The sequence below is a fragment of the Lethenteron reissneri genome, chromosome 46 (assembly GCF_015708825.2).
Source record: "Lethenteron reissneri isolate LAM-NWPU_2019-01 chromosome 46, ASM1570882v1, whole genome shotgun sequence".
NCBI lineage: Eukaryota > Metazoa > Chordata > Hyperoartia > Petromyzontiformes > Petromyzontidae > Lethenteron > Lethenteron reissneri.
The window spans coordinates 7,607,512-7,626,499 of record NC_083824.1 but is presented as its reverse complement, the minus strand read 5'-3'; the positions used below and the strand labels follow the sequence as shown (position 1 = coordinate 7,626,499).

At 46.6% G+C, this 18,988-nt stretch overlaps 1 protein-coding gene across 1 annotated transcript in view; it reads left to right on the top strand.

The window, feature by feature from the left end:
* Window positions 1-16,493: 16,493 nt before the first annotated feature.
* The window catches only part of LOC133354268 (leucine-rich repeat and immunoglobulin-like domain-containing nogo receptor-interacting protein 3), a 160,605-nt gene continuing 158,110 nt past the window's right edge, over window positions 16,494-18,988 (top strand). The window contains 1 exon segment of the mRNA XM_061570980.1: window positions 16,494-16,696. The gene's annotated coding sequence lies outside the window, so the exon portion shown is untranslated.

The window sequence follows — 18,988 nt, the reverse complement described above, 5'->3', positions numbered from 1 at the left end:
GGTTTTTTCGGTAAAGTCACGTAGGTAAAAAATTAAAATTAATTAAAGTAAAATAAAATAAAAATTAAAAATCACGACGTTTCGGAGGCAACACAAGCTTCCGTCTTCAGGTGGAACCGTCACAGCACGATTGCTGTATCAAGTAAGAGAAATTCCAAAAGACCCGACCTTGTATATATATACTGGTTGAGGGGGGAGGAGCCAGGGTAAGACCCCTGGAGAGGAGTTTTTTATGATGTTGCCTCCGAAACGTCGTGATTTTTTATTTAAATTTTTATTTAATTTTACTTTTATTAATTTAATTTTTTTCCTACGTGACTTTACCGAAAAAAACCTAAGAATATGAATCCTTGCAGTCACGAAAGCTTCAAATCTAGAATTAATAGAGTGAATTATCACCTTTGTTTTGTGTCCTGGTCACAAAAGCAAAGTTTGTGGGGAATACTCACCATTTCTGTACTTTTGAAGCATAAGCAATTATAAAATAACACTTACTACCCAGGAACCAATTGTTTTTGTTACACAGTAATTCACAATCCACTACTGAATGACAACCTTCCCATGCTGTGTTGGTCATGTAGGGGGGGGGGCGGGTGCTTTGACCACGCTTCACCACGGCGCTCAGAGCTGGTTGATGAATGGTCTCAATCCATTTCATTATCAAGGAACGCAAAACCACGACGGCGCATTACGCACGCTGCAACCCATCGAATTTAGCATGTGCAGTCCTTGTGCGGCACCATGTCCCACCACTGGATTTTGCCATTTATCGCCCAGCGGCACCCGATGCGGTTTCAGAATACCGCCGCTGGCACGAATGCATGCGTCGGTGCAATTTCAGGAACGGAACCGACCCCGGGAAATGTTATTTTCTACCCACCGGACGTAATCTCAAACGCACCATGCCTGCCTGAGGGGGAATTTTTTTTTTTACATTTGAATAAAAATATTTTGTGGAGATTTTATTGACGTATTTATTTTGGCCCTTCCTATCTCCGTCGTCCTTTTTAGATGTACGTGTTTGCATGTCGCCTTTTGCGCCGATTTTTTTTAGCCCCATTGCAGACGATGCACACAGTTCTTGAGACGGTTAAATAAGCGGAACCCAATTTGCATTACTCGAAGCCTCACCTCACAGGGAGTCAATCACGCCCGCCTAACCAGGGTCAGCTCCCCCCCCCCAAAACCAAAGCGTTGCAAGCCACAATATTCAATCAATGAACTCCGTTTCCCAGCAGCGAATGTCCCCCGCTCGCAGCGATCCTCCGAGGGATGGACACGACACGAAATTAAGCTCTCGCACGGATTTCTAAGGCGTTCGGTTTTTGCTACGACCCCTTTCGAAGGAGCTGTGGTGTTTATTCGCTCGCGCTCGACTTGCTATCCAAGGGGTCGCGAAATTCCCATTTGGTCGTCCTCGGTGTGACGGTTTCAACGTCGGTGCAGGTTTCGCAAATCCGCTCCCATGTGGCAGTACGAATGGGCAGGTCACGTGTGGTGGTGGTGGTGGGGGGGTGAAGTGTTGTAGGTCCTTCCCAACCTATCCCAAGTTGTGTAGCCAGCGACGTGGAAGAACAAGTGAACGTACCCTCCAGAGTTGGTGGGAGGAGGGGTATGGGGGCTCGCTTCAGCTTGGCGATCTCTCCGGTACGAGGGTGGCTTCCGCAGATGACGGAATCATCGGTGCGTCCGGAGAGGGCTCTGCGCGGACCGACCTCTGAGATGTGCAAGCTCCGTAGCGTGCACACACACACACGGCAGGAGGAGGAGGAGGTTCTGGGGATGGGGGGGGGTCTGTTGATGTCAGGCCGCTGCTCTTTCTTTGCGTCCCTGCCATTTGTCGGCTTCCTCGGTGAGGATTTTTATTTATTTTTTACAGCTAGTGGTGCCTTGTCGAACGACATGCATGTACGTGCATATGTGTATTTGAACTTTTTTCGCACCATGCTTAGACAACCGTGCTAATTGGAGGTGCGCTGGAAGGACAACAAACTAAACACGAAAATCCGTTTTAAAGAAATTAGTTTTCAATTTAATATTGTGGTGTAGTGTATAGCGTACTGTGTGTAATGTAGTGTATAGTGTAGTGTATAGTGTAGTATGCTTGCTGAGATTCTTTCACACCGTACGTAGCCAACCGTGCTAATCGGAGTTGCGGGGGAAGGACAACAAACTAAACACAACAACAGCAACAACAATAACAACAACAAATATGGTGGTGTAGTGTATAGCGTACTGTGTGTAATGTGGTGTATAGTGTAGTTTAAAGTGTAGTATGCATGCTGAGATTCTTTCACACCGTACGTAGCCAACCGTGCTAATCGGAGTTGCGGGGGAAGGACAACAAACTAGACACAACAGCAACAACAACAACAAAAACGGCGCCACCACCGACGATGGTCCAGCACCTGGGCTTGCACAGCACCGGCGTTGATGTCACGTGCCGTCATTCGCTGCCGGCACCTCGAGCTGTGTGCATGCCCCCCCTCCCCCCCCCCAATCACTGCATGCAACGTCATTCATGTTTCAGCCGCACCGCCTCGGTCTTGTTGTGCTCGCTCACGAATTTATTCAACAATATTTATCATAAAAAAATAAAAAAATCGTGAGCACCGCATCAGTATCACAATAATCTCAACCGCCTTCCTGCTGGCCTGGGGCCATGTCTAATCCGAAACAAACCTCTGGCAGTCACTCGGGCGCTCTCTAACAAGGTGACTTCAAGACAAATCTAGTTTTCTTGGGTCTATATATTTTTTATTCTTTTATTGTACCGCATCGGCATCAAGGGACAGAGGGGGCTGTGCTTACCCGTCTCAGAATCCCTGACACGCGGCACAACATTGTGTCACGCTGAGCGGCTGACCTTTGGAGCGACACCGCCTACGGATTCCCCTTCGTTGCCCCTCAGCCTTCACAATGGCGTGACACTGCTTCCTTCATCCATGCAGATGAGCGGCGTTCTCCATCTCTGTCTTTGAAGATGTATGACACGGAAATCATTGCGAGCGTCGTTGCGGGCAATGGAGGGAAACATAAAAAATACAATACGCCTTCCCGTATGCATATAAAACCACTTACATCGTATCGGTGAAACCGGTCCAGAGCTTTTCTTGCATTAAAATAATGCTGCTGACCAAATGTGCACTCCCAGAAGGCTGTGTGGGTTGGTGGGATGTGTAAAAATAAAATTTAAAAATTACGTGGAGAGACACGGGAAGGAGCTGTCTTGGATTTGAGTCTTTGTGTGAATTGCGCGACAGAAAACCAAGTTTACTCTCATGATTATTATTTCCATTATTTCCCGGTTATTTATTTTACACGAATGTCTACTACGTACGCTGGCCCGGTGGTGCCGTGGCAGGACCATCCAATCACAATCGAGCGAAGAGAACAGGAACTGCGTTGGCAGTGGTGCACAGTTCTAGATTTGAAGCTTTCGTGACTGCAAGGATTCATATTCTTAGGTTTTTTCGGTAAAGTCACGTAGGTAAAAAATGAAAATTAATAAAAGTAAAATAAAAAATAAAATAAAAATCACGACGTTTCGGAGGCAACACAAGCTTCCGTCTTCAGGTGGAACCGTCACAGCACGATAGCTGTATCAAGTAAGAGAAATTCCAAGAACACAGTATTGTATATATACTGGTTGAGGGTGGGAGGAGCCAAGGTAGGCCCTGAATATTATTTTTGTGAGGTTCGGTGCGGCTGAAGCAGCTGTTAGGAATGAGCCTTTGTTGTGTAAACTAGGTGCGGCTGATGTAAAGGTGCGTGTAATAGGTACTGAGCCTTTTTGTTATGTAAAGATGATGCGGCTGAAATCGCTGCCAGGAAATTAGTCTTTGTTGTGTAGAATGGTTGACTGAGCCTATTATTATGTAGATGTGGTGCGGCTTAAATCGCTGCCAGGAAATGAGTCTTTGTTGTGGACAAGTACAAACAACTCCAAGTTGCACTGGCCACACTGCACCATCGCATCCCGCGATGCTTCAAACATGATTTCTCATTCTGCTGGTGCCTTTAGAAGAACATTTGTCTGCGCTGTTCATACACGTTTTCCCTTTCGATTCATCCGCGTTTGCAGTCCATTCGTGACATTTGTAAGTTTTGTCACTGTGCACGTGGATGTGTGTGCAGAAAAATTTCACCAAAAGTTTTTATCAATTTTGCCCTCCCGGAATTTGAGACATGCATAATTCAATCTAATCTGACCGTGCTCCTCGTGAAAATAAAACCGGACACACGGGCCCCAAATAAAATATAATGAACGGGTGGACACGTGTGGCATGCTTAGCAAACTCGCTTAGACAACAACACGATTACGGGACTGGGCTGGCTGTTGTGAGCAGGCACAACTAATAATAACAAAACAACAGAAAAACACCGCATTGGTCATTCACATCGGGAAAAAAATCTACGGTGACAATACCGGAAATTATTATTTACCCGGGATAGTCTCAAGGCTTTTTTTTCAGGAGGCTCCTGCCTACATTGAGACGTTTGGACATTTGGGAGGAAAACTGAGCCCTCTACACCAACAAGCGGTTGACACTCAGACGCTTCATCATCATCATCATCGGGTTTAATTGACCACACTTCACCTTGATGGTCAGTACAGGATGGTGAAAGGATGAGGCCACCAGGATCTGTTCAGAGGTCATCTTACGCTTGATGTTAGCCATGGTAAAGATTATAACTCAGTTTTCAGGGTTCACTCACCGTTGAGCTACCATTGGCCAGCCAAAATAATGTATTTAGTAAATATGCATTTATAATTCGGTTTGAATTAAAATTGAAATTATGAAACTTAAACTGCACTCGGTCGAATGTTAATGATCTGCAACTAAGATGAATTCACCCTGGAGGCAGTTAATTGAAAATATACAATGCGCATTGCACCAGTAACTTATTATTACATTTTTCCATAATCTCTCTTCTTAGAGAAAAATATATGTATTTATTGCCTCCCCTAAATAGCCCATCAGCACCTCGAGGGTAGCAATAGCACTTGCGGTTATAAAAATGTTGTTCTCTTTACTGAATGCCCATTAAACTGATGAGAGGTGATGTGTATTCATAGCCTTCTTTGTATACGCAGCGGTCTTATTGTGTTTGCCTTTGACTGATTGTCTCTTTTTCTCTTGAAAAAATATCCATGATTTCCCAAGGATACGAATGCCCCCTGCAGTTTTGTACGTATGTTGGACTTCTTTCGCACCGTACGTAGCCAACCGTGCTGATTGAAGGTGCGGGGCAAGCCCAACAAACGAAACACAAAAATCAGTTCTAAATAAATGAGCTTTCAATTCATATTTAAAATTGCGTAAAATGCTGTTCTATACGAATGTTGTTGCATTTAGATGCTCGATACATCCGAAAGAATGATATTGTAAAATTATATATTTTGGTGCCATGCATTTTCATGCAAAGAACCTCTGCAGGAACCACTTTAGCCACTTATTGTCCCTGTCCCTGTTTGTCGTTCCAGCTCCGCTGCTGTCCTGGTTAACACTTGACATTATTGATGCCGTGATGCTTTGTCACAAATAGAATTGGCCACGTGTCCCCAGCGTCAAAATGCAGATTGCCCCAAAACAAACTAAAATCACAAATCACTTATTTATTTGGATAAAACCACGTAGCAAGTGAAGTTCAGTTTCAACGGCAACTCGGGAGGTCTCCTTTTCACAAGCAAACAGGAGATACTATATACAGAACTATGATATAGAAATTTAAGTACAAGCCATAGAGAGTATAAGAGCACTGTTATTGCGTGCTCCGCGCATTGTAAGTCGCATGGTATACATGAGGCCGTAGAGTTCGATCCAGACCCGGACGCCTGTACAGTATATTCGGAGTTTTCATGTTCTCCCCGTGGTCGCGTGGATTTTTTTCTTCGGGTGCTCCATTTTTTTTGGTCCCTCCACATTTAGAATCAACTGTGCGATGAGAGTATTTGGCTGCTCGAAATTTGCCACGCGATAAGCCACTTCGTTGGGCTATCATTTGTGGTCAGATCGTTTCTGAAAAAGAGCTATACAGTTCAGTGGGCCTTACCTGATGAAATTTAAAAAAATGTTTTAGTAGTTTAGTTTAGTTGAGCTGCTGTGTGGGTTTTACCGGAGAATCATCACGGTGATTCACCACCGTGATCACGGTGATTCATCGCTAAGGACAGCGTGAACTTGGGTTTTGGCCCAATGGAGAATTGGCAGTGCAGGGCCCAAGAAAGCAGCCCTCATTTTCGCCGGCCCTGACCCAGAGGAGCACCAACAGAAAGAGCGGATGGCAGGTACATGTTTTTTAAATCGCTTCATTGGGAAAATGCTAAATTCAGCAACGCCTATTGTGGAACGATAAAGTGCCACTTAAAGGTGCCCTGACGTGTACAAAAAAATCGTCGTAAACAAAAATGTACGAGATGTCCTAGAAGGGGGGCGTCGTGTTCGGCTGCGTTGCCATGTTTTGAGAAGTTCATCTCGAGACACCGGTAACATTCGCGATGTAATTTAAATACGATTATCAGATTTACCGGCGAAACTGTCGAATGGCACAGTGACCCGCTAGAGAGTCGGGCCCAGATGGACTCGTTGTGCAAAACGAAGGCAGAGCGTGGGTTCACGGAGACCGACTATCGACATGACAAACGCTGGCCAGCCACTGCCACTGCCGTTGCAGCGCCAACATTTTGGAACAACCTCGTTCTCCTGCCGTAACATCGGCTGCAGGTATTGTGGTCTATGTAAACATGACTCCTTGTCAGTTCTTTTGTCAGGGTAAAAAAAAACTATTTTCATCGGAAATCTTCCTTAAAAAAAAAAACGATTATCCGGATTAGCGCTGGATGTGCAAATTGTGATTAGTAACTTTTGATCGTTACCTGTGCAGTGTCGATAGTTCAATGTCAATGTGGCATTTTGTTGAGGGACTTCTGCTGTGCGGTTGTTATCTTGGTGTGGACTGGGACTGTTTTGTTGCTGTTTCTGCTGCCGAGCCAAATCTTTATAAATGTGATTTTAATGAATAATTATTATTTATATTGTAGCTTGCTTTCCATTATCTTTATTTTGTACTCCGATCATTTGCTGTCTGTGTCGTAACTTGCTGACCCGCCCCATACTGGACATCTGTGAAAAAGAGCTTCATAGCTCATCGGATTCCTCCTGCAGCAGTCGAAGTAAAGATTCCGATGTCGGAGTCATTGATATTCTCGGTGCATCGCGTCGAATTTGGCGCTCAAGTACTTGGGATGAAGCAGACTTCATGGGGGGAAAAGAGAATGCAACAATGGTGCAGTCACCTCTCATCACTTCCCGCGAGAAGAGAACGCAGTGTTTGCCATTTAAAATTACAAGTTTCGCCCGCGTGAAAATGAATGTCACCCGAACTTAAGAGTCTGCGCCAGATGACTTCTGTGGTCATGGTGTACGCTCTCCAAATCTTCAATTTAAATCGTATTATTGTTACTGGCAGTCCCGGTGTTCAAAGCACTGCAAAGCTCTGCCCAGACAATGGCATTGCCTGGCTCTTTGTGCGAGTTAATGCAGGCACATTGCTCACTGTTGTGGTGTTAAACACATTTGTACTTAACTCTATTGCTGCTTTCAGTCTAACCAGACAAAAATAAAGGTGACCGGGTAGGTCATGGGGTCAGAGCAGTGAACTGCCACCACTGAGACCCTGGGATTTGAATTTGGATCTCAGCTGTCTGTGGTTAAACTGGGTTTCTGAAAGTGCGGTAAGTCAACACTTGGTTTGGCTCTGTTCTAGCTTTGATAATTAATTTAAGAAAGAAAAATGTGGGCTTGACTGCTGCGAGATGAACATTTCACTGCAACAGCAACAACAACACAAATTGTGGAGGAAAGTGCCACACCTCGATTGCGGACATGACAAATGTAACCTGATGGGATCTCTGCAGTAGTTCAGCGTTATCATCTTCTGCAGGACGTTGTCTGACCCACGGCGCTATGCACTGTTCTGCGACAGTTACGAATGGACCCGTCATCTCAGGGCACGATGCCAAGAGCATAACTAAAGAAAGAATTGGTTGAGAAATGAAAACGGTTGCCAGAAAAATACTGGGCTGCAGCTGACAGTATATATTTATGACAGTATATGTTTATGACCATTTGTTACTTTGTGGGAGCGCATACAGTGTACATAATTGACAGAATGGCATATTCTAAATCACGATGCAATAGAAAAAAATGTCCATTAAAAAAAAAAGCTGCGGCTATTGGGGTGTGAGCCCCTACAATATATAACCGTATAATCCCACAGTTATTGACAGGGAGAAAAGGCCAGCGTTTTTCGCTGCTTTATACGATTGCTTCGATGGCTGGCTTCGTCGAGCCGTGATTACAATAACGCCAATGTGGATGCCGTGCAATAACACAGCCCCATTCGCTCTGCACATTTACTCGGTACAAAACGAAGCGAGAAGAATGGGAACCGTATCTCAAACCATTGTGTCCGTGATGCCTGCGAATTAACCGCCAGGCGTAAGCCACGTCGCCCATTAATTGAAACTAAACTAAATCGTGAACTATGTTTTATTTCTATTTTATCAGGCAAGACACACCGAGCTATGGAGAACGTGCAAACTCCAAATATACAGCAGAGGGTCGGGATCAAAACCAGAAGCCCTGTATACCAGGCGAGGGAGTTAACATCTCACCACCGTGGCGCCAACTGCCCCCCTCCCCCATCCAAGAGATTCTGGAGCCGGCCTGCCCTGAGTTGACAGTAAAATGAAACCCGTGGCGTTTGTCATATCAGCAGGAGCACTACTCCACTGAAGCAAAGAAATGAACAAAACTATTTGCCACTTTTTTTTATTTTCCCAAAGCCTGTGGCAGCAATAAGTCACAACGCAATCACAGCGTTTGACCCAGTTTTCTAATCATCGTTCGGCTTCATTTGAAATGCGAACTGAAGTTCATCATTGTGATCTTATTTATGAGCGGGATTTTCTGCGCGTATTCTAGTTTTCTTCCACATGCATGTAAAGTAATGTTGTATATGTGTAGTGACATTGAATGAGTCACTGTAGCGCGTGGCGCTGGGAGATTGGTAGCCAATGGGATTGGGGGTAGCAGCCCGTTCTACCAGTTGGACACGTGGGCCAAGCCCGGGGCCTTCTGGGGGATCCAGAAGGGTCGGAGCAGAGGGCGGAGCCTGGCCACGCTGGGGAGGATAAAAGGCGAGCTCCGACTCGCAGTCGGGGCTGCTGCCATCTGGAGTGGAACTCGTCGTGCTGCCGGCGTCGTGGTCATCGCCTCTTCGAGCTGTGGGTCTGGAAGCGTGTTGGCTGTCCTGACTCGGTGTGTAGTTCTCCCCTATGGTTGTTAAGGCCGGAATAAACAAGAGAAAGTGCCTCCTACTCGTGTCTCTGAATTAGTACACTACATATATGTTGAAAAGTAATTGGGCAAACATCCCAATGCAGGCGAATGCAGTCCGATGCAAGGCTCAATGATACGTTCCTGGATAAATAAACTACACATGCCTTCCACGCGCAATGGATGTTCACAACAAACAATGTGCAGCTCTTTGTTAATCCGCCTTTGGATCAAGGCCTCTGCACAGCAGGAATGTTGTTGAGGCTCTTCGCCACATCGGTCAAAGTGCATCGGTGAACGAGGTAGCCCAGGACCTGTTAAGATATCAATCGCCACCGATGTTAGCCGTGGTCAGGAAACAAACCCAGGTCTCCGGGTTCCAAGCGCAGCGTGTTAACCACTGTCACCGCCACTCATGCAGTGGCCGAAACCCAATTATGGGAATTCAACTTGGCTCTCGCAGGAAGATGGTTCTCAAACTGAAGTGCATTTTTACCGTTTCACAAAAGATTAGAATGATCGCTGGAATTGCCGTGTGGATTAATCCTGTGGACGAGGCAGCAGCGGTTGTGCAAACAGCAAACTGGCAGCTCAAGACCATCTCACACTCCCGAGGCTTGCTGCGCTCATCAAGTTCATTTATTATCAAGTTCATTTATTAGGTAGAGCCCTGTGAGCCATTGGTCCCTTGAATCGGGTGCAATCGCGACAAACAAAAAACAAAAACATGAACAAAAAAACATCTTAAAGTGATTATGTGCAAACAGAAAATCTAAGAAAAGACAGCAAAATATTGCAGAAAAAGCACCGTACACCAACGCTGGCGATACTACGATGTGTCGGTCACTACTAAAGCCACACTAATCACATCTCCCTTTTTGCAGAATCCCATTATGTATATACATATTCTTGGTTCTTTCGGTAAAGTCACGTAGAATGGAAATAATAAAATAATAAAATATAACATCATAAGATAATTCTCACGACGTTTCGGCCACAACGCAAGCTGTCTCCCCGACAGACCTGGTCTTCACCTGAGGACGGCTGCTTGCGTTGTGGCCGAAACGTCGTGAGAATTATCTTTTAATGTTTTATTTTATTATTTCCATTCTACGTGACTTTACCGAAAGAACCTCGAAGATGAATCCCTGCAGTCATGAAAGCTTTAAATCGAAATATATACATATTTTTTCTCAATGTATGATTTAAACATCTTTATTCCTGACGAAGTATTTGGGAAATAACAAACAATAATTCGAATTTTAAATATAATAGTTCCACGAGTACCCACTGAATATTCTTGTGTTTTTTTTTTTCTTTCTTCTTCTGCAGCACAACTTCAGGTGAGCCTGGGCTCGTGTAAAAGTCAAATTTTAATATTTTACCTCTCGTGAATTGACAGCACGTGCGTTATAAGCGTTGCATATTGCCAAGTTTCGTTGGCTTTAGAAGCCTCACGGAATGCTTATTTTAAAGTACGTCATCTATCCGTGCTGGAAGAACAGCTAAAGCACATTAAGGATACAATACAAATGTGAAATACAATTTTACCATGTGTACAGGAAACCGATATATATGTAGTGATGATCGTCATTCAAGACAAGAGATGTCGTGAGATATGACTATCTCGCTGCAACGTGGCCACTCGGCAACGTTGAACCTGAGGATGCACACAGCTCCCTCTGTTGGAGTGGCTCTAAAACGATGACCGCTGTTCGACGCGTGCGGTGTGCTATGCATTTGGGAGAGTGATTCGAAAAATATGTTCTCGTGGCCGGTATTCATGGCTCCGAGCTAAGCAAGAACAAAATAAACAAATGCCAGTTCAAGGATCTTGACGACGTACCGTAATTTAATAATTTGTGAAGGTGTCCGCAGCCGCGTCCGATATACCCTGCCACGAGCATTGTCCTCGTGAGCTGTCCGGCCCGCAAAAAAAAAAAACATGATCGCACACATGGGCTGCAGAAGAAATATATCAATGATAGCACTTGGGTTTGTGTGGGTGTGCGTGCACTGTGGGGACCGGTAGTGTAGCGGTTCGCCCACTGCGCTATGAACCTGCTGAGCCGAGTTCAATTCCCGCTCACGGCCAACACCACCAGGGACTATTATTTGAGACCGGTCCTGAGCCTCTCCTAGCTCGACTCAGCCTCAAATGAATACCTGGTGTGGTTTGTAAATATTTCCACTTTGGAGACGAAGGCGGGTGGGCGTGGTGCTGGCCACCCAACCCCCTCGTGTTCCGTATCGGCCTTTATAGGTGCTCGCTAACAGCACTTGCCCAACAGTCTGTAAAGGCTATACGGGGATTATCTTTGTGTGCATTAATGTATATGAATGTGTGTATCGCCAGTGCGTGAGTATACGCGTGTGCGTGCGGTGTTATTCTCGGATGTGAATTGCACAAATAGTATTTTGCTTTGTGCGTGGTTTTTCTTATTTTTCCTGTTGCATTGTGATAAAAGCCCGCCCCAGGTAACATAATCTCCCGGGGCCCAGAGAATAGATGTGGTAGGAGACAGGCACCCAAACATTAGTGACAGCATTCACCACAAACCCAGTGACCTTTAGCCAGCGGTGTCTACTCAGACGTATACACGCAGCACGGCCGTTCATGAGTCATAACATGAAGGGCGGTTCTCCACCGACACTTGCAATTCAGTCGCACGGTCGTTTTCGGACTTGTCCATGCATCGCGCGTGTCACGTGCATCTTTCGGGGTCATTTATAAACAAATAATGCGCGCTGCTCTCACTGCATCAAATTCTGGCAGGTTCAAGAGGTGACCCAATGGCTCGTGGATGTCTGAGTGCGGAGGCCGGTTGCGCTGAGACCCTGGGTTCGAATCCGTGTTTCAGGTGCGTGGCATTATTACATCTGTTCATTATTAAGGGGGCTAAACTAGGATCTCACGTTTTGCGAGTTGATTGCCCCTGGTTTTGGAACAATTTGGTCAAATTTGCATTCTTGCTCTCGGAATTGCATTGACACCGATCGTTTGCCTGTCACGTGACGGACGTTTTTCTTTGCGGCCGAAAATTTGCGTGGAAAGCGCTCCGCCTGATGCTGGGGCTCAGGGGCCTTACAGGGGAAGGAATTTCGATTTAAAGCTTTCGTGACTGTAGGGATTCATCTTCTTGGTTCTTTCGGTAAAGTCACGTAGAAGGAAAATAAAAAAATAATAAAAAATAAAACATAATAAAATAATTCTCACGACGTTTCGGCCACAACGCAAGCAACTTGTTCTCCACCCGAAGACGGCTGCTTGCGTTGTGGCCGAAACGTTGTGAGAATTATTTTATTATGTTTTATTTTTATTATTTTATTATTTCCCTTCTACGTGACTTTACCGAAAGAACCAAGAAGGGTACGGAATCTCGCAAGCGGCTCTGCGATGTCAGCTTCTGCGGGTCATTCTCGAACACGAGACTTAACCCTTCGTCTTGTCAAAAAAGACACACTTGGATTAAAATTGCAAATAACAGAAGCACGTAAGGCCACGTCTTTTGTCGAAGCACGACCGCACAAAAACATCGTGGTCGTTCACACCGCACTTTGCAAGATACATCCGCCCTACCGTGATTCGTTTGTGTAAATAAACGAGCAGGCGAGATCGCATATTGGGATTGCATTGCTCAGCGTGACCTTTTTTTTGTACGTCGATTCGCCTTTTGTTCCAGTTAAACATCCCATCCGGCGTGTACCTCTGCTCCAATCAATGTCGAAACTAATTATCGTTCCATACAATTGTTGGTCAGAGTTGGTCATTTATATTACCCGAACGGGAAGGAGTTACTTCTTAACAAAAGTAACGTTAGGCATGCGCCTCACGTAACCTCCATCCACGACCGTTAGGAGCATGCAACCAATGTTAACGCATTTTTTTTTATTTACCGTGCACAATCCTGTAACCATCGATTGCATTTCCAACTCGGTGATGCTGTGAGGCGGAGCATTAGACGGCGCCGATGCTTATGCAGGGCGCTTCAAAAAAATGTTAACACTCACATGGTACTTTCGTTTTTAATGGAAAAAAGAACGGATAATACACTTACAATATGAGACCTCCTTTACCAGTGGCAAAATATAGTAATAGGTTTTAACCCTTTCAACTGGTACAACAACTGAGACCCTTATGCAAGGCATCATGTTTGCAATGACCACAACACAAGCAGTCAAAATGCAAACAAAAAGAAACAACTCTGTACCAGTTGAAAGGGTAAAAACCTATTACTATATTTTGCAACTGGTAAAGGAGGTCTCATAGTGTAAATGCTTACCCCGAGCTCTCAATACTCTGATAGTGTGCTGTTTTTGAGTTGTACGCCTTTTGGCGTCATCTGGTCCAACACCAATGGAGACTAGGCTCTAAGAAAAGCTGTCTCGGGTGTGGACCAATCAACTTCAAGGACAGTGCATATCATTATCATCATCAGAGTTGTTTCTTTTTGTTTGCATTTTGACTGCTTGTGTGTTGTGGTTATTGCAAACATGATGCCTTGTATAAAGGTGTCAGTTTTTGTACCAGTTGAAAGGGTAAAAACCTATTACTATACTCGATAATACAGTGTAACATGATAACAATTTTTTGTTAATAGCATCTAAAAGTCAAAGAGTCTCCACTTGTTCGCCATCATTGTGGTGGTCTCCAGAGCGCGGAGGCACATTCCTCGTGGTCTTGTTGCAAATTCTCCGAAGTGTTCACATTTTTTTGAAGCACCCAGTTCTATCGCTGTTGCCACCCTGGCAGCAATATCTCCAATAGGAGAGCACCGGGAGGATGCTGCCATATTTTTCCCGCTTGGTAGGATATTTCGGCTGAAGCGCCTCCGGATTGGCACGGTTGGCTACGCACGGTGTGAAAGAAGTTCGACGAATGTTGGATACATTAAGCGCCGCATCATTGCTCCTGCGCACATTGAGGGGTGGCGGCAGAAACACGGCCGCGCGTTCAGCTCTTTGGAGCTAGTGGCTTAGACAAGGCTGAGGGAGCACCGCACCATGCCACGTGGCCATCACGTGTCACGCATGCAAGGCACGATGGGAGTGACGCCTCACATGCCCCCGTCTGCGAAGCGTAGGCGCATTTTTTTTGGCTTTTTTGTGGAAAGGTCATCGAAAAAAAACGTGGGTCATTTGGGGGTGCTTTTCAAACGAATGCAAAACCCACCGCCCACCCACCCACCCTCTCCGGGGGTTGTTTAAGATTGTGAGAGATGGGCGAGAGATGGGCGCGGGCAGAAGCGGCGAGCGGGTTTGGAGCTGATTGGTGGTGGCCGTCGGTTTGGTTCGGGGGATAGTTTCCATCGTGCACAAGAGCCGAGAGCGGCGTTGTTGTAGACGCGCGCCGCCGCCACGATCATAACCCCCCCTCCTCCTCTTCCTCCCCCGGTGGGCGATCGGCGAGAGAGGTCAGCGGCCGGGCGAGTCAGGAGAGGGGGGCGTTGAGGCGAGGCGGCACCTCAAAGCCCAGACACCGCGGCCGCCTTCGCTCATCCGCGTGGGGGGAGGTGCGCGGAGGTGATGGCGCGAGGGGTGGAGGGAGAGGAGGAAGATGGTGGGAGGAGGGTGGGAGAGAGAGCATTGAGGGGGGGGGGGGGGGGCAGAGATCCTGCACAGACGTTGAATGCCAAATAAGCAACTAAATAAGCGTGCGTCTTCTAGTTTATTACATTTTACTGAAATGTGAAGTGCGAACAATTCCATGTCCCCCCCCCCCCCCCGCTTTATTTAAATTGCTTTTCATTGGCTCAGGGCTGTCCTCGCAGTTTCGAATTCCACATCAGGGCCCACAAATTGGTCCCAATTATATTAACGCATGTCGCTCACCGTGAATAAAAACAAATCTCCCGTAATAGTCCTCATTTGGTCACGCGCTTTTTACGCTTCTACAATATTTTCACACCCGCGATGGTCAAATCTTAATGCCATTTCCTCTGCGCTTCAATTGTCTCCTTCAGTGGCCCTTAGACATTGGTGGAAATTCCATGAACCTTTAGCCGGGGCCCAGTCCGTACGGAACAACCGATGTTGGCCTCCCGCAGTGTGGTACTCGCTACATGATACGAGCCAAGCCCCGTCCAGGGTTTGATCAGTTGTATAATCTGCCAGCGCAGCAGTTGAAACAGCAGGGGACGTTTCTTTAACCCCCCCGCCTAACCTCTCTTCACCTGCCAGTTCGTCGAATCGGTAGGTCACGTGTGGTGGGGTAAAGTATGGGCACTCCCACCTCTTGCAAGATCTATGGCCAGTGTGGAAAAATAGCCCGAATTACCATCTCGAGGGGCACTCCAGAGCTCTCACGTGGAGGCTCCTTCCGCCTAGCAGTGATGTGAGCAAGAAATTGCAGGGCTGCACATTTTTAAAAAATCTCTCATTTAACCTTTTGAATGTGAGACGAATGCTCTGTCGCAGTGCCATCTGGCTGGATTGCTTGATATCGCAGCAAGGGTCATTGTTTGTGGCTTACATTAAAATGCATTGTTGTTCTCATCCCAAGTTGACAGCTCACCGATGATGTTTCACATCGGATTGACAGCGCGGTAACATTTGGGCAGCTTCAGAAGGCCCTCCGCTACTTCAGGGCAGTCGTTTCAGTTATTTTTTGTATCCAGCGATCCGAAATGTAATTTTATGGCTCCGTAACCCGTGATCTGGATCTCAATCTTTATTCCGCGTGGCAGTGGTCGCGCGCAGTTTTTTCTTCAGTTTTTTTTTTCTTTTTCTGACAGCCGAACGAATTATGCAGAGAAATGTGCGCTGGACCGAATGAACAAGTAAGCAGCAGCAGCAGCAGCAAAAAAGAAACAATCAGGCGGGCGAGCAGAGAGGCATTGGAAGCCGGAAAAAAGCACGCGAGACCGCGTGCGAGCGAGCGAGCGATCACCGGGAAGCTGAGAGCGCACGGCTCAACAGGACCTTCAAACCCCCACCACCTCTCCACCACCACCACCGCCTCCTCCTCCCCTTCCACCGCCCGTCACAGGACCCAGCCCAGCCCACTCGCCGACTTCACCCCCCTCGTCCCATGCGTTCGCCCCCATCCCCGCGGCTTACTTCCACCACCCCCCCAACCCCCATTATAATTTTTTTTCTACCTACGCTCTGTTTGTCGTGCCACGGTGCTACTCTCCTCCTCATCTGCTAGGGAGCAGTCGTGCGTCGGCGGGGCTGCTGCTGCTGCTGCTGCTGATCGAGTTGCGGCTGCTACGGCACGGAGCAAGCGGAGCAAGCGGAGCGCTCCTCTCCTCCTCGCCGAGTTTGATCCGCGCCGGTGGCGGCGCTCGCTCTCTGTGACTTCGCGACCGGCGTCTTCTCTCCAACCGCGTCCTCGGGATAAATTGGTTCACGTAGGTACGCGCGCGTGTGTTTTTAGATGTTCAACGGTTGCGCGCGCGCGCGCGTGTGTGTTGGGACGAGCGAAGTTTGCGTCCGAAACCGTCTCTCTTATACGCGGCGTCGTTCGCGAATTCTGGCACGTGAGTAGCGTTCACTGTTGGCTTGTTGATGGGTTTTTTCAAAGGTGATTGTCAGGAATGGATAAAGTGCCCCTTGTTTTGTTTTCTTCCCTGTTTAAACTGAAAAAAACAACAACACGTCATTTGTCTCTCGTCACCTGATTTTTTTTCAGAATGAATATCAATACAAAATAAAAAAAAATCCCTTTTCGTATTTAGTATGGGTGAGGGGTTAAACTGCGTTAATGTTTTATTACGACCCTCTCGATATATCCTGAAGGTTAAAGGCATGCTAAATGGTTTTAAAGTGCTTCTCTAATGCTCGAGCCACATTTCTAAATCTTGATATGTCAACACACGCCTGCATCCCAGATCCTTGTGGCAATATTTGAGCTGTGTGTCTATCACCACCTCGAGGTAACCACTCCTCCACCGCGTCACGCTCGCAGAGCCAGCGTGTGTATGTATGCACGTACGTATAGTTGAACTTCTTTTGCACCGTACGTAGCCGACCGTTCTCATCGGAGGTGCGGTGTGGTGTGTGTGTGTGTGCTTATGGGTGCAAGCGCACAGATAATTATTCCAATGAGTCGCCTCGAGGTACCCACTGACCCGTTGTTGCTTGTGCAGTTTCATCATTTTTCAATAGCGTATCCCTCCACTACTTCCTGTCCGCGTTCTTAACACCTTGGTCATCCTCTCCCTTCCTAACCTCGCCAGCCCTCCCATTCCCTACCATCAATGCTTCCTTACCATCCCTTCCCCTCAACCAAAACTGAAATCCCATCCCGTTTGCCCCCCCCTCCCCCGCCATCAGCCAATATTAATGTACAATTTGTCGTTGGCGGCGTTGTCACCACTTATCGTTGTCAACATTTCACCCGGAGAAAGCGAGCGGCAACGAGCGCTTCGTTCTGGGTCCGCCGGCTCGATGCAACCCCAGAGAATTGCTTCCCGGCCCTTGCTTTGCGACGGAGTTGGCAAATCGTGGGATTTAAAAAAAAAGTCTTTCTTTCCTCCGCGGTTGACGAGCACAGACCCCCCCCCCAAATGAACCAAAAAAAACCGGGCAAGAGTCAAGTAGCGTGACAGCACTGTTGAAAGGTGTAAAAATAGACAGGCGTTAAAGAGTACACGTTGAATTAAGCGGGGGGTTATTATTAAGTGTAGGAGTGCAAGGCAAGCGGAAGAGAAGTGTTTTTGAAGTGTTGATTTGAAGCTTTCGTGACTGCATGAATCCATACTCTTTGGTTCTTTCGGTAAAGTCACGTAGATGGAAAATTAATGTTGGTGAAGTGTTTGTGAATCTGCGGGTACGGTACGGTACGGTGGTTGAGCGCGGTGTGGACGAGACGAAATGGGCTGTTGGACCGAGTAGTCTTACACACGGAGAGAGCGATCAATGAGTGGAAGTCAATTGTGCGCAGTAACCGCCGTGGTAGTTGTAGTAGCAGCAATAGAAGAGTGGTAAGGAGGCGACGAACCGCTTGGTGAGCGAGTGAGTCGGCGAGTGTTGGATATTCTTAGGTTTTTTCGGTAAAGTCACGTAGAAGGGAAGTAATAAAATAATAAAAATAAAACATAATAAAATAAAATATGTTTTATTTTTATTATTTTATTACTTCCCTTCTACGTGACTTTACCGAAAGAACCAAGAAGATGAATCCCTGCAGTCACGAAAGCTTTAAATCGAAATTTAATAAAAGTAAAATAAAATAAAAATCACGACGTTTCGGAGGCAAAACATACGAATCCTTGCAGTCACGAAAGCTTCAAATCTAGAGTGTTGGATAATCATCAGTCAAAACGACTGCTCTGCTCGGAATTCCGTCCGATGCAGTAAAGCATGATCTGGGTGCTCCTCCCCAGATATGACCGGAGGGATTCCAAAATTGGCTGGTTTTGTGCTTTGTATGCACGCAGCGACTGCCCTTGAATGGGATTAAAACTGCATTCTGCAGCTGAATAAAGCAGATGAGTCAGTCTATCAGTAGGTCGCGTGTGGGTACTGTACGACGTTTGGCCAGCGTGGAAGAGTAGGCCAAAGGACGCTTCCAAAGGGGTTCCCTGGAGCACCCTCTTGCGGAGTTCCTTCCGCCAGCAGTGGCATGAGCAAGCAATTGCAAGTCTGTGCCTTTATCTAATGCAGATGGCCTCACTGCGGTAGTGATGATTTTTTTTTTG